Source organism: Apis laboriosa, unplaced genomic scaffold, assembly GCF_014066325.1.
Source record: "Apis laboriosa isolate Shangri-la unplaced genomic scaffold, ASM1406632v1 scaffold21_cov150, whole genome shotgun sequence".
Taxonomy (NCBI): domain Eukaryota; kingdom Metazoa; phylum Arthropoda; class Insecta; order Hymenoptera; family Apidae; genus Apis; species Apis laboriosa.
In genome coordinates this window covers 811748-825190 of record NW_025222365.1, presented here as the reverse complement: position 1 = coordinate 825190, position 13443 = coordinate 811748, and the positions used below count along the sequence as shown (strand labels likewise).

The window sequence follows — 13443 nt, the reverse complement described above, 5'->3', positions numbered from 1 at the left end:
ACACAAAATTGCAATCGGGGGCGGCGTATCCTTTCGTACGAACGATCGAACAATTCGCGTAGGACGACGAGAGCCAATTCGAAAAGTCTATCGGGACGGGTTAATCGATCGAAACAAGCCGCGCGGCGAACACGATTATTCGAGAAATATTTTTTTTTTTTTCGACCCGTGGCCAGACGTTTTCAACGAAGGATAGAGAGAGAGAGAGAGAGAGAGAGGAAAAAAAAAAGAAAAAAAAGATTCGTGATTCGGTTACAACGGTGGCGGCCGTGATCGGAAAGTTCGATCGGGCAGGAGAAGCAGGGGGTGGAGGGTGGGTGGAACAGCTGGCGGGAAAATTTAGTTTGCCGGCCAGAACTCGCAATAACTCGTATAAATTTTGCTCCAGCATAGGTTTTCGGCCACACGCTCGATCGGCCATCCGATATTAACAATTTCGACTCGAATCGGATGGAAGTGGATTATGGAAGTAAGTGACGTAAGATTTCGTTATTTTTATCACGCGATTGAAGTCAGTTTGGCGCATTCGATCGATTGAAAAATTCGTTGCACGATGTTCTGTTTAGCCAATCTTCTTATTTGCGAACGATTTATCTCATCTTTTTTTCTTCTGCACCATACCATATTCGTATCCTTTTTGAATTTCATTCCATTCTCCCTATATATTCTTTTATAACTGTCGATTTTTCGATCCCGCGCGTTAATTATTCGCGAAATCACATAAAGATTACCATCACCATCACAAAATCACCACGACAATTTCGATTCTCAAATCACTTTTCGTGCCTATTTTGCATCGTACCCTCTCCCTCGTCTCGTTTAACGCATTTTAAACATCGATAAGGATATTTTTCCGTATGCAAATCCCCTCCCTCCCTCTAATATATACGAACATTCGAATCACGGTGAATGATTAAACGAAAATCAGCGGAGCCAACGAGACCACCCGGATCATCTCCTCCCCCTCGGCACAGGAGGAACGGGCCACGCTCCTAAAAACCGCTCTGCCCCATCAAAACCTATTCAACTGCCATATTCCTTCCATAAAACGTTCCAAAACTCGCTCGGTTCATCGTCCCGCTCGTCCACTCCTCTCGGTAGCCGCAGACGGACGTTATTTTCGAATCAATTATCCGCGAAAGTAATTAAACCCAGGGAGGGAATCCAGCAGGCCCAGACACGCTATTTTACTCCCCTCCCTTTCTTCTCCTCCCCCGTTGGCAAAACATTTCGAAATTTCTCGTCCCGGGAATCCCGGGCCCTTCTCCTCATAAATCTGTGGTCACCCGAGCGTCCACCGAGTGTCCTGCGACCGCCATCCCTCTTCCACGAGAGACCACCCCTCTCCTCCGCTACACTTCCTTCGAAAAACCAGCCCGCGCCTCTTACAGCAGGTGTTACGTAGCTGAAGAGTCCGTGTTCTGGCCGAGATGTACTTCTGTACGCACGACGATCGAATTAATCGCTCGACCAGCTGGATGAATTTTGTTTCGTTATGCGCGATAAGAACACGCGCTCGATCAAACCGCGAACGAGTAATTTATTGTTTTGGAAATGTTTGAAATTTTGGATTTTAATGTTGTTCTGGATTTTCGAGATCTTGGATTTTCGATAACATGAAACGAACCCCGAACGAGTAATTTATTGCTTTGGAAATGTTTGAAATCTTGGATTTTCGAAAACTTGGAAGTAGCAGATATCGAACAGGTATTGATACTTGTTCTGGATCTTCGAGATTTATTGTTTTGGAAACGTTTGAAATCGTGGATTTTCGAAAACTTGGGATAGCAGATATCGAATAGGTATTGGTACTTGTTGATCTGGATCTTCGAGATCTTGGATTTTCGCCATAGTAACACGTGTTCGATTAAACGAACCGCAAACGAATAATTTATTGTTCTGGAAATATTTGAAATCTTAGATTTTTGGAAGCTTGGATAGCAAATATCGAATAGGTATTGGTACTTGTTGTTCTGGATCTTTGAGATTTATTGTTTTGGAAACGTTTGAAATCTTGGATTTTCGAAAGTTTGGGATAGCAGATATCGAATAGGTATTGGTACTTGTTGTTCTGGATCTTCGAGATCTTGGATTTTCGCCATAGTAACACGTGTTCGATTAAACGAATCGCAAACGAATAATTTATTGTTCTGGAAATGTTTGAAATCGTGGATTTTCGAAAGCTTGGAAGTAGCAGATATCGAACAGGTATTGATACTTGTTCTGGATCTTCGAGATTTATTGTTTTGGAAACGTTTGAAATCTTGGATTTTCGGAAGCTTGGGATAGCAGATATCGAATAGGTATTGGTACTTGTTGATCTGGATCTTCGAGATCTTGGATTTTCGCCATAGTAACACGTGCTCGATTAAACGAACCGCAAACGAATAATTTATTGTTCTGGAAATGTTTGAAATCTTGGATTTTTGAAAGCTTGGGATAGCAGATATCGAATAGGTATTGGTACTTGTTGATCTGGTTCTTCGAGATCTTGGATTTTCGCCATAGTAACACGTGCTCGATCAAACGAACCGCGAACGAATAATTTATTGTTCTGGAAATGTTTGAAATCTTGGATTTTTGGAAGCTTGGGATAGCAGATATCGAACAGGTATTGATACTTGTTCTGGATCTTCGAGATTTATTGTTTTGGAAACGTTTGAAATCTTGGATTTTCGAAAGCTTGGGGTAGCAGATATCGAATAGGTATCGATACTTGGTCTGGATCTTCGAGATCTTTCGGAATCTTGGAGCAGCGAATATTGAATAGATAAGTTGATAAGAAAAATAATTTCAATATTCTGATTATGAAAGTTCTCTAAATTGATTTGATAAATATTTTTTTTATAGTTGGAAATTTAATGGAATTCGCTCGTTTTACGTATGATAAATATTTTGATATAAAATAGCAAAGTATCTCTTTTCTACAATTCTACAAAATAAACAAACGAAAAATCAAGAATAACAAAAACTTTGGTGAAATGAATTTGGCGTAATCAGCTCTGATCCGCAAGAGTTTTCCAGTAAACAAGCCGATATACCATTCGATTTAGAAGGTTCTGAGTCCTTCCCTCCTTTCCTTCCCTTTATATTCATCCACGTGTCAGCCTCGGCCTGGATTCACGCTACCTTCCGCTAATTTTGACCACGCTCGCGTGTCGAACGGCAGTTCGACACTCCAATTGTTCGTTTCATCTGGCTGGCGGCCGATAAAGGTTTCGTCGAAATTTTTTGCCACGGGGGCGAGTCGATTTCACGAAACGCCGCCGATTTCGTTCCAACGGCCGTGAACAACGCGATTGCTGCAATAACGAAAAACAGGGGGCGCAGGGGAGATCGAGACTACGCGTAATTACATGGACGCCGCAGGAATAATTGAACGAGCCGATCGATTAGAATGGAATTAGCTAGGCGACAACAGGAAACGCAGTTAATGTAAGTCGATTTCGTTTCCTCGATTTATTGTTATTTCCTATTTATAACCGAATTTCACTCGACTTTTTATGAACGTCTGTCGAATTAATTTAATTCCTTGGACAGACGTGATCCAGTTTTTGCTGTTTCGTTCGTTTTTATCGATTATCGATAACCCTTTTTGCGCCGTCGAAAAATTTATTCGCGCATCGAATGAAACGGGAAAAGTGTGTTTCTGGTATTTAAATTCAATGGATTTTCTCTTTTTGCGCGATAAATGCGAAAAAAATTCAGGATTATTTTATTACGATTCTTTAATAATCGTGACCTAAATTCGAGTCAAGATTATTTTATACGGAAATTCTCTTTTCGAAATTCAAATGTGATGCGAATTAACATCGATGCGAAAGATCATCATTTATGAATTGCAATAAATACAAAGAGATTCTCGTTCCTCGAGAATTCGTCCAAATTAAAAAAAAAAAAAAAAAGAAAAAATACGAAGAAAAAATTTGAAAAAAATCCATCAAATTAAAATATTGAAACCGATAATCGCGATAATTAAATGAATATTTTCGTCGCGTTCACGTTGCAGAAAGGAGAAAGAGGAAGAGAAAGAGGAAGAGAAAGAGGCGGAAGGGCGAAATTGTCTCGCAATTTGTACACGGGAAGAGGGCGAAGGAGAGGAGGATCGAGTATCGTTATGTCAATCGCGCTATTGTATTTGTTCAAAACCAATAACCACTCCCAGCGAGCCTCTTTTCGAGTGCATCCACGTGCAGGGATGTGCCGCGAACGTGTCCCGAGCTGACTCGCCGGGAGGAACGTGACGTTGCGAAGCCTCCTCCTAGCGGTTCCCCGCCCAGATCCGCGGTATCGTTCCGCACGATTTGACCCGATAATTTCGACATCTTTCGTGCCATTTCGTTCAAATTCGAAACCACAAACAGCCCACCCGTGAAAACCTTTTGCGAAAACCTTCACGATGAAACCGATAATGGCTGCCTACTCCCACCCCCGACGACAGATCCCTTGCGCTCGCCTCGTCGTCGTGCCTCCAGAGATACCTCCCATTTATTCTAAATATTTTCTAGATTGTAATTTCGCGGAAGAAATTTTTAACAAAAATATACATTTCAAATACGGTGTTTCGAAGCGATAGAAATAGGAAATTATTAAATACGATCGCATCGTAGAAAAGATTCTATGGATAATTTCTTCTCTATGGGTAATATTCTACTTAGAAATTTTAAAATTATTATTTTAGATTAGTTTCGATGATTAATCGTCAACGTTCATCCATTCACTTCCATCGATTCGATTTCTGCGAAATTTAAATGGAGGGGATGATAAACAAGGGTTGGGGACAAAGCGTGGATTCGAGGAAAGTTTGCATAGCACGGTAATGGAGAGGCGTCCGACTGTAATTTGCGGGTGTCGAAAAACGGTGTCGGGCAAGAGGGAGAATTCCTCACATTCGACCGTGTGGAAAGGCTTTGTGCCGTCTCCTCTGTCGCGTTTCGTTAACGACTGGCCCAGCGGGGTTAGCGCAATTAATTCTCGAGAGTTTATTAAAAATAATTGCAAAAGTAATTGCTCGCCGCGCTCGACTTCTTTTCCCTCCTTCCCCTCCCATATCATATCGTCACTCGTTTCGAATCCCTTCCCAATAAACTTTCAAATTAACCGTTTCGCTGCTCCAATGCTGATTTCGGATGCGCGGAAAATTAAGAATCGAAACGATCTCGAAAAGTATCCATATTAATGGAGAAGGGGAGGATGGGACATGATATCAAAGAATTCCATGTTCCACAGTTGACGATACATCATCAATTAGGCGTCAAAATTTCAGAGAAATGGAGAAAAAAATAAACTTGAGAGATACTTCCAATTATATTTCCATTTCCTTTCAAAATAAACTTTCGTTATCGATCGTTAATCGTTAACGATAAGATATTAATGTTAACGAAAGTTAAGAAGAATCTTTAAAAATTTGAGGATTCGACTCCTTCAACGATCGTTAATCGTTAACGATAAGATATTAATGTTAACGAAAGTTAAGAAGAATCTTTAAAAATTTGAGGATTCGACTCCTTCAACGATCGACGATCCTACGCAATCAATCGACACAATTAACGATATAATACGAAATTAATAAACGTTCAATATATATTAATCGAGGAGAAAAATGGTGGAATCAGGTTGGATGGTTAATGAACACGTTCTCTCTCTCTCTGCGGTGGAAAAAGGTAATAGACAAGGAATAGCGAGAGCTCGGCTCGAGGAGAGAAGAGGCGTGGCAGAAGGCACGGTGCAATTAGCCGAGTGGCTATTCACCGACTTGTTAACTCGTAATGAACTGGATACGTACATACTAATTAAAGTGGCTGCACCGTGCCTGCATAGTTATCGATGAGCGATGCCCGCATTTCCGAAAATTCTGCGACCTGTACGGGGTTGATGGGGGAAGGAGGGGGAGATAGATCGTAATTACTCGGTTCATAATACGATACGATGCAACGGGCGAAATCTACGTTGTTTCCACGTGCGTAGAGGCTAGAAACGAGCCAGATTCTGTGGAACAGTTCTCATTAAATTGGTTGCTTGACGTTTCCGCCCGTTACTGGCAATAATCGCGATTGTTTGACGCGCCCTTGTCCATTTTCCCGTTAAAGTGTATTTCTATCGATTATCGATCCTTTTTCTTCGTCCAATATTTCTATTTTTCGTATATAAATTTTTAAGAAATGACAACAAGAGTGACAATGCTTTTCTTTCACGATTTTATTTGAACGAAATAATAGGTAAAGTGTATTTGTATAAATTTTTAAGAAATGGCAATAAGATTAATATAACTTTTCTTTCACGTGTTCAATTTGCTATGAACAATATTTATGGCTTACTTTTTCCTCTTTGCAGTCCTCAAACTATGCTCGAATCAATTAAACAACTTTAGTTGTATTGACAAATGAATTATAAAAACAAAATAAAATTATATATATTTCATCACCAATCTTCTCCCAAAAATGATCTCATCTCCACTCACTCATCATCCCCATATACATTAATAACAAAAAAAAAAAAATAATCCAGATATTAACAATAATGGTTGCACAGACCACCGCCGTTTCCCAATTCACCCGACTCGAACGTGGTGTTCCGCAAGCACGCAAGCAAGCAATCGCGCGATACACCTGTTCTTTGCACCGTGACGTTAATAAAGAACGTCACCTCCTCCTCCTCCTCCTCCTCGCGTCAACCGGAATCAACCGCTCGATCCTGGTCGCCTCGCGTGTGCCGCCTTCGAAGCGAAAAAGAAGAGGTATCCTTCCCATTTTTGCACCGCGTAACGAGCCTCTCCCTCCCTCTCCCACCCCCGGATCGATATCGCGCTTTTTCGCCCCGGCTAAAGAGGAGAGGAGGCAAGGAGGAGGAGGAGGAGGAGGAGGAGGAGGAGGAGGAGGAGGAGGAGATTGGACACCCGCGAGAGCGGTGGTACACGCGCCACACGACATTAAACGGATTTATCCGGCGTAAAATCTATAATCCCAGGCACCGGCCGATAATTACCGCGGCAGTCGTCGCTGTAATTTAATAATTCCCCGTAATTTCGCGCCGTTTACTTCCGCGCTAGAAATTCCAACGGTGGGGCGGTGGTGGTGGTGGTGGTGGTGGTGAGGGTCCCTGTACCCTCTCCCCCGTTACGATGGCTAAATACGATCGACGACCAGGGAATCGTGACAAATTGCGACCGGTCACACCGCCATACACGATCGAACGTCCCTGGAATTTTCCCTCGAATCGGGAAATATACCCTTTCTATACCCTCTCTCCGCCCCCCTCGAAAGGGAGGGAGGGTCTACGTCCGCAGGGAATTTACAGATTGCGATTGTGTTGGCGAAATCCCTATTTTGGATGGGGAGAGAAAGGTCTCTCTCTCTCTCTCTCTCTTCGTGATGCGCAATTATAGCGGTACAGGAGAGGAGATAGGGGAGATACCGCAACAGGGTTGCGCATTAAGTCGATCCTTTTTTGCGAGGATAATACCGGAGGGAGAGGGAGAGAGATTTAGTGGCCGAGTTAATATGGCTCGTGTTAACGAGGCCTGCGATCTTTCACCCCTTTTCTGGATTACCTTCGCGTGGATTTTATTAAGATAAGTCGGTGTTATCGCTGTTCTCGCTACGAGATATATTTATATAAATGTTGTTTGTCGAAACGATGGATCCACTTTGTAATATTGTTTATACGGGATTGAATCGAAAGGAGAATTTCGCGAGATGGCGCGTACTCCCTTTTTGGCTGCTACACAAACTATTTCGAGGATCTACTAAATATTATTCGCGAGTAAAAGTGGAAATTAATTCGAGAAAAATTTATCATTTAGAAATTGATTCTCATCCCTCCATGCTATTGAAAAAAGAACGCATTCATTTAGCTTATCCACCTACCTAATCCACCTTCCCCTAAAATAAAACACTCTGCGCGTATTCAAGGGTGTTTCGAAACGCGATTTTCAGCGTTTGTTTGCCCATGCATCTATGTATCTTGTCGTCGTTAACGAGCGAGCGGCTTAAGACGCGAGAAGCGAAACGTTCAACGGGACAGTCTCTTTCTCTAAATATTTGCGTTCCGTTGTTATTCGTTGAAACTCCGCTCCACGTGGTTTCATCATCACCGCGACGAATCGATACTCGACGAATCGATACTCGGCGAACTCGATCGCGAGTGCTTTCTTTCCACCTCGAACGCCCGTCTCTATTAACCGTAACACGTGGAATAGTTTTCACAGCGGCCCCGCCTCGTAAACCGCCAACTTAATTTTAACGCCGAAACTTTTCCGTTCATCTCGTAATTAGAACCCTTCCTCCTGCCCCTCCCTCCAACTTGTTCTACTTTTATCTCTCTCCGCTTATCTCTTCGGGGGTATTTCAAGCGTTGTACACCTCAAGGATATATACACGAAAAAAATCGTTTCCTTATAATAAAGAGATCGATGTAAAGGGTGAATTATTATCATGGTAGATGGTCGATCAAGCGAGTGTATAAGGGTACTATTTCGAGCGATAGAAAAGCGAGGAGAATCGAGACAATACACGGAATGCTAACGCGAGAGGTGTTCTAAAAGGATGTTTGAGAAGGGTGCGAATCTTTGTGGTAAATTATCGATGCGAGGGAAGAAACGATCGTTGGTGATGGATTGTCGTGATGGACGCGATTTAGAAACGAAGAACTAGCGGCTATCCAACATTGCTATGAGAATTTTGGATACCGGTTGGAAAGGTTGTTCTCGAGGAAGATTGATCGAGGGGCAGAGAGTAGCGATCTTCCATCTTTACGATATATGAATTATCGACGCGAGGGAGGAACGATCGATGATATTTCACGAATATTGATCAATCGAGGCGAATTCTTAAAATTTTATAATCACTCGTACGTTCGAAGAGAAAGTTTGAGGATTCAACAAGACAAAACAAATCTTATCTCTGATCTAAATCTTATCTTTATCGATTCTCCCTTGTTAAACCAAAACCCGAAAAAAAGAGACGAGCCGATGGAATTCGATTATCCATCGTTATTGATATCGATACCTCCTCGTTCATAAGGCGTAACTCGATTCCGGACCACCCTCTTCCCTCCCTCCTTCTTGCAACCTAGACTTTTTCCATCCGACAAAAACGCTTTCCTTTCTCCCCGGGAGGAAAAATAAGTTGAAGAGAGAGAGAGAGAGTCCGATGGAAAGTCGATCGAGTGATTTAATCAACGTTCCGGATTGCTCGATGAAATTTTCAACGATCCTTCCCCCCTCCCTCCTCCTTCTCCCCGAAAAATATTTCGGCGAGTCTCCTTCCTCCGAGGAAACAAACCTTGAAGAAGAACGATAAAATGAATGGATGAATGATTGCGATCGAAGTCTTGGCCGAATTCGGGGATTTGGTTATTTTTATTACAATTACCACCGTGATATTACGCTGGGGCTGGTTTTACGTGTCGGGTGTCGTGTACGTATGGGGGTATACCAGGTGGCCAACCGCGTCGCTTGCATCACCATCGGCCACCGCTAGTTAATCCGTCGATAATCGGACAAGCGTGGCAAACCAACGCGTGGAGGACAGGGAGAGGGGGAGCGATGATACGGTCAATGGATAAGCCGTGACATCGAACGAGGAGGGAAAAATGGCTAAATTTTGTTTCCGGTCGAACGGTGGGACGAAGGAAGGAGGGGACGAGATTGGCCGTGGACGAGATCGACGGTTGATTAAATGCTTGAATTTTGATGGTGTCTTTTTTTTTTTTTTTTTTTTTTTTGAGGAGGGAAAGATCGATCAGTGTAAAATTTTGATCTTACGATAGATTTATTAGATAGAGGGATCATCCCTTGCGTGTATTTCGTAAATATGTTTCGATCCATGTAATATTCCATTCGTTCGCGAACCAGTTACAATTTTTTAGTCGATAGAATTTAGATATAATTTCAATAAAATTAATAAAAATTTGTTAAAACTTGTTAATTTTTCGTTACTATTATAATAATTTTCTATATTTGTCAAAATTTTAACGATATTAAGAGGGCTAGAGAGGAAGATGTAAAAAATTTGTACTCGATCCACGATCGATTGGACAGAAACAACAACGATAAAAATCGTTCATTGTCGCGTACGATACGTAACGAGGCTATTATTATTTCAGAACAGGCTCGGATGTATTCGTGATTTTAATGGAGTGCTCTTCGGCCTCATTATAATTACGATACGAGACCTTGTTAATTTCTAGGGGTATCACGTCGTAGCTGACGTGAATCGGGAAACGTCGATCTCGATCAACTGATGACACAAATGAAATTAACCACGTGCTAGGAGAACCGATATAGGGGGGAACGGATCGTTCGCGAAAAATTTTTGCCATCGCAGAAATTTTCCACGAATCGTGGCGGGGATTATCCCGGATCGAGTCGGATTTGAAAAACTCGATCCGAGATATTAGGTTCATTGATATTAGGATCGTCTCTTGACTTCCGCCTCGATGATATTCACAGTTTGATTAATCACGAATTTTTGGGTAGTTTTTAATCCTCGTTTGCCTGTTAAAGATGATAAATACAAGAATTTGGAGGATTAGAAAAGGAGAAATGAATAAAAAGTTTTAATTTTCAAGTGGTATTTGCGATAGAAAAAATAGAGAGAGATTCGTGTTTCGTTGCGAACAAGAGATCCCAAGCTTGAGGATTAATGAAGCGAGGGAAAAAAGGACAATTTGCGTGTTGCTGGTGGTTGAAAAAATAAACGGATCAGGCATTTCGTTGTTGTATTTTCGGGTTATACGCGAATGATCGGATTAATCGATATCGCGAAAAAAGGAAAACAACGGAGAATAGAATAGTGTTTATGAAACGAGGCAGAGTTTGTTCCATCGTAGCAATGCGACTGCAACTGAACGATAAAAAGCTACGGATACACTCTTTCCTATCCCCGAGAAATTAAATTTGCGAAATTTTACTTTCCAAATTTTCCCTTCGAGTTAGAGTTACTCGTTCTCTTCGAATACGTGATAAAATAAAGATAAAAATATATTATATCAAAACAAATATATTATATCACATGAAACTGATTCACGACTCGAGCAATCTCGTCACATCAGAAGAAATCGAAAGAATTCATTTCATCGTGATTAATAGAGAGCAATCCGCGAAATTTTAACGATAATAATTTTTCAAAGTCTGTCCCGAGTTTCCATAAATATTTCAACGGTCGAAATTTAATTTAAACGACGAATAAAAAAAAGGAAGGCTGCTCTGAACGGGGAAGTCGTTAGGTCAAAACGATTCTTCGAGGAGGAGGAGGAGGAGGAGGAGGAGGAGGAGGAGGAGGAGGAGGAGGACGACACGAGATATAATAAGTCAAATTACGACACTCGAGATTACTCTCGAGTAATAAAACCGCCAACTCTTTCGTCTCTCCACCTCTCTCCCCTAGATTTTATTTAAGGGGAGGGGGCGTCGTAAAAGCGAGGCCACTCTCAAATTTCTAAAACGAACGATCCTTTGATCCGTTTCGAAAACGTTTGCGCGCACTCCTGAAATATTTATCGTTCTTAATTAATCATCCCTTTGTCTCTGCCATTCTACTTGCATCGTCCCTTTCAATTTTCGTCTTTTATCTTTAAAATCTTCGTTTAATCCACGCGTACTTGAGTTTCGACATTGTGCAAATTGTGTTTTTAGACTTACGAATCCTTTCTTTTTCTTTTTTATTATTTTTTCAAGAAAAAATTTCGCCAATTATTATCCTATATTCAATTAATACTTAATGGTAATTAAGACCATCTACACGTATTATCAAAATTCTTATCTCTCTTACATTGTTACTTTTCCTCGAGAAAGCGAATCTTTACTTAGCGAATCTCTGTTCACGGTACAATACGATCACGTACGTATCTTATATCATTAAAATTTCTACTCATTCCATTATTATTTTCCCTCAAGGAGGAGAGGAAAAATCTTGTCATCCTGTTCAGTTAATATAATAACGTGTATTTCAAAGTTCATCGTAATCCTCCTTATTTATCCTAACATAATATATCTCGCCAATATAAATTATTACCTTCCACGAACCTTTTTCGAAGTTTCGTTCGTTCCGCTTCGAAAAGAGACGAAAGAAATATTCTCGCGCGGGGATATTTCGCGTTTGTCTACGGCGTGAAATGCATTTCCCGGTTCCCACCACCTGGCGGCCAAAGAAAGTCGCGCCACTACCACTATTACCACCACTGCTACCACCAGCTTTCCACCACTGGTCGAGAAAGCTTTTTCGGGAGGCGCGTGAAAAAGCGGCCGCGAGAAATAAATCTTTGGCCTTCGCTCCTTCGCTCGGGGGGTGGAAAGGAGGGGAGGGGGGAAGCCCATAACGTGTCACCAGTTATAAATTCTTACGTTTTCCGCCGGAGTTTGAAATAGTGGCGGCGAACGGAAGTGAGTTCGCGCTCCTCTGTCACTGCAACCCTCTTTCGGCTTCTTGCGTGCTCCATCTTCGAGCACCGCCCTCCCTTGGAATTGAGATTTCATCCCGTCTCGCGAGGCGACTGTCTCTCTCTCTCTCTCTCTTCCTCTTCCTCTTCCTCTTTCCACCAATTTTTTTTCTCTACCTCCATCTATATTTTCCCCTCGATCGATCCTTACCTTGAAAGATGAACCGTGTTGCTCTCGATCGAGATAAATTATTCTCGCTTGGGAATTATAGTAGTCGAATTATGTAGTTCGTGAAATTAACACGTTTTTTTTCTTTTTTTTTTTTTTGTTATCGAAGCGCATTTAATCTCGAGTGGAATGTTCGAGTCTAAGAGTCTATTAATTCCTATGAAATTAATTATTGTTGTAAACTTGCCCACTTTCGTGACAATGAATCGAGTAAAGATTAATCCGCACAATCAAAGATATCAATATCAGGAAGATAGAAATTTCTCCAGCATGCATTCACAGGATTAACAAGTATTGACGAGAAGGATCGATTGGAATTAATTTCGCAACCTGACCTCGTCTCGCGAGTATTCTCACGCCGAGAGAAAGGATAAATTGTAAAAGAGGGCGAGTGTAATCGAGGACAGAGATAATCGACCGGCCAATGAATAGTTGGTAATTACGTAAAGTACGCGCGAAATATGCCCGTGTATGCGTCCATGTCACGGTTAACCAAGCCCTATTGCTTTCACCCAAGTTGGGATAATCCGGTAGGTGTGCCGCTTTGCCAACTAACTCTTCCTCCCCTCTCTTTATCTACGACCCACGATACTAACTCACAGCTTACCACTACGTTAACGAGGTACCTCGCGAACCAACTCCTTGGGCAGGATTATGATCGGCTACGATCAACGTTGCGCCATCTGCCTCTCACATTTCTTAGAATTATTACTTCGAGATCGTCGAATTGATCGAGAAACTTTCTTATTTATCGTGAAGGTCAATAATCGGCCACAATGAACGTTGCGCCATCTGCCTCTCACATTTCGAATCTTAGAATTATCGAGGTCGTCGAA

General features: G+C 41.7%; 1 protein-coding gene across 1 annotated transcript in view; it reads right to left on the bottom strand.

Annotated features, from left to right (window-relative positions):
• LOC122712813 overlaps positions 1 to 13443 on the bottom strand; it is a 178370-nt gene that overhangs the window by 22925 nt on the left and 142002 nt on the right. The gene's annotated exons all lie outside the window — the stretch shown is intronic.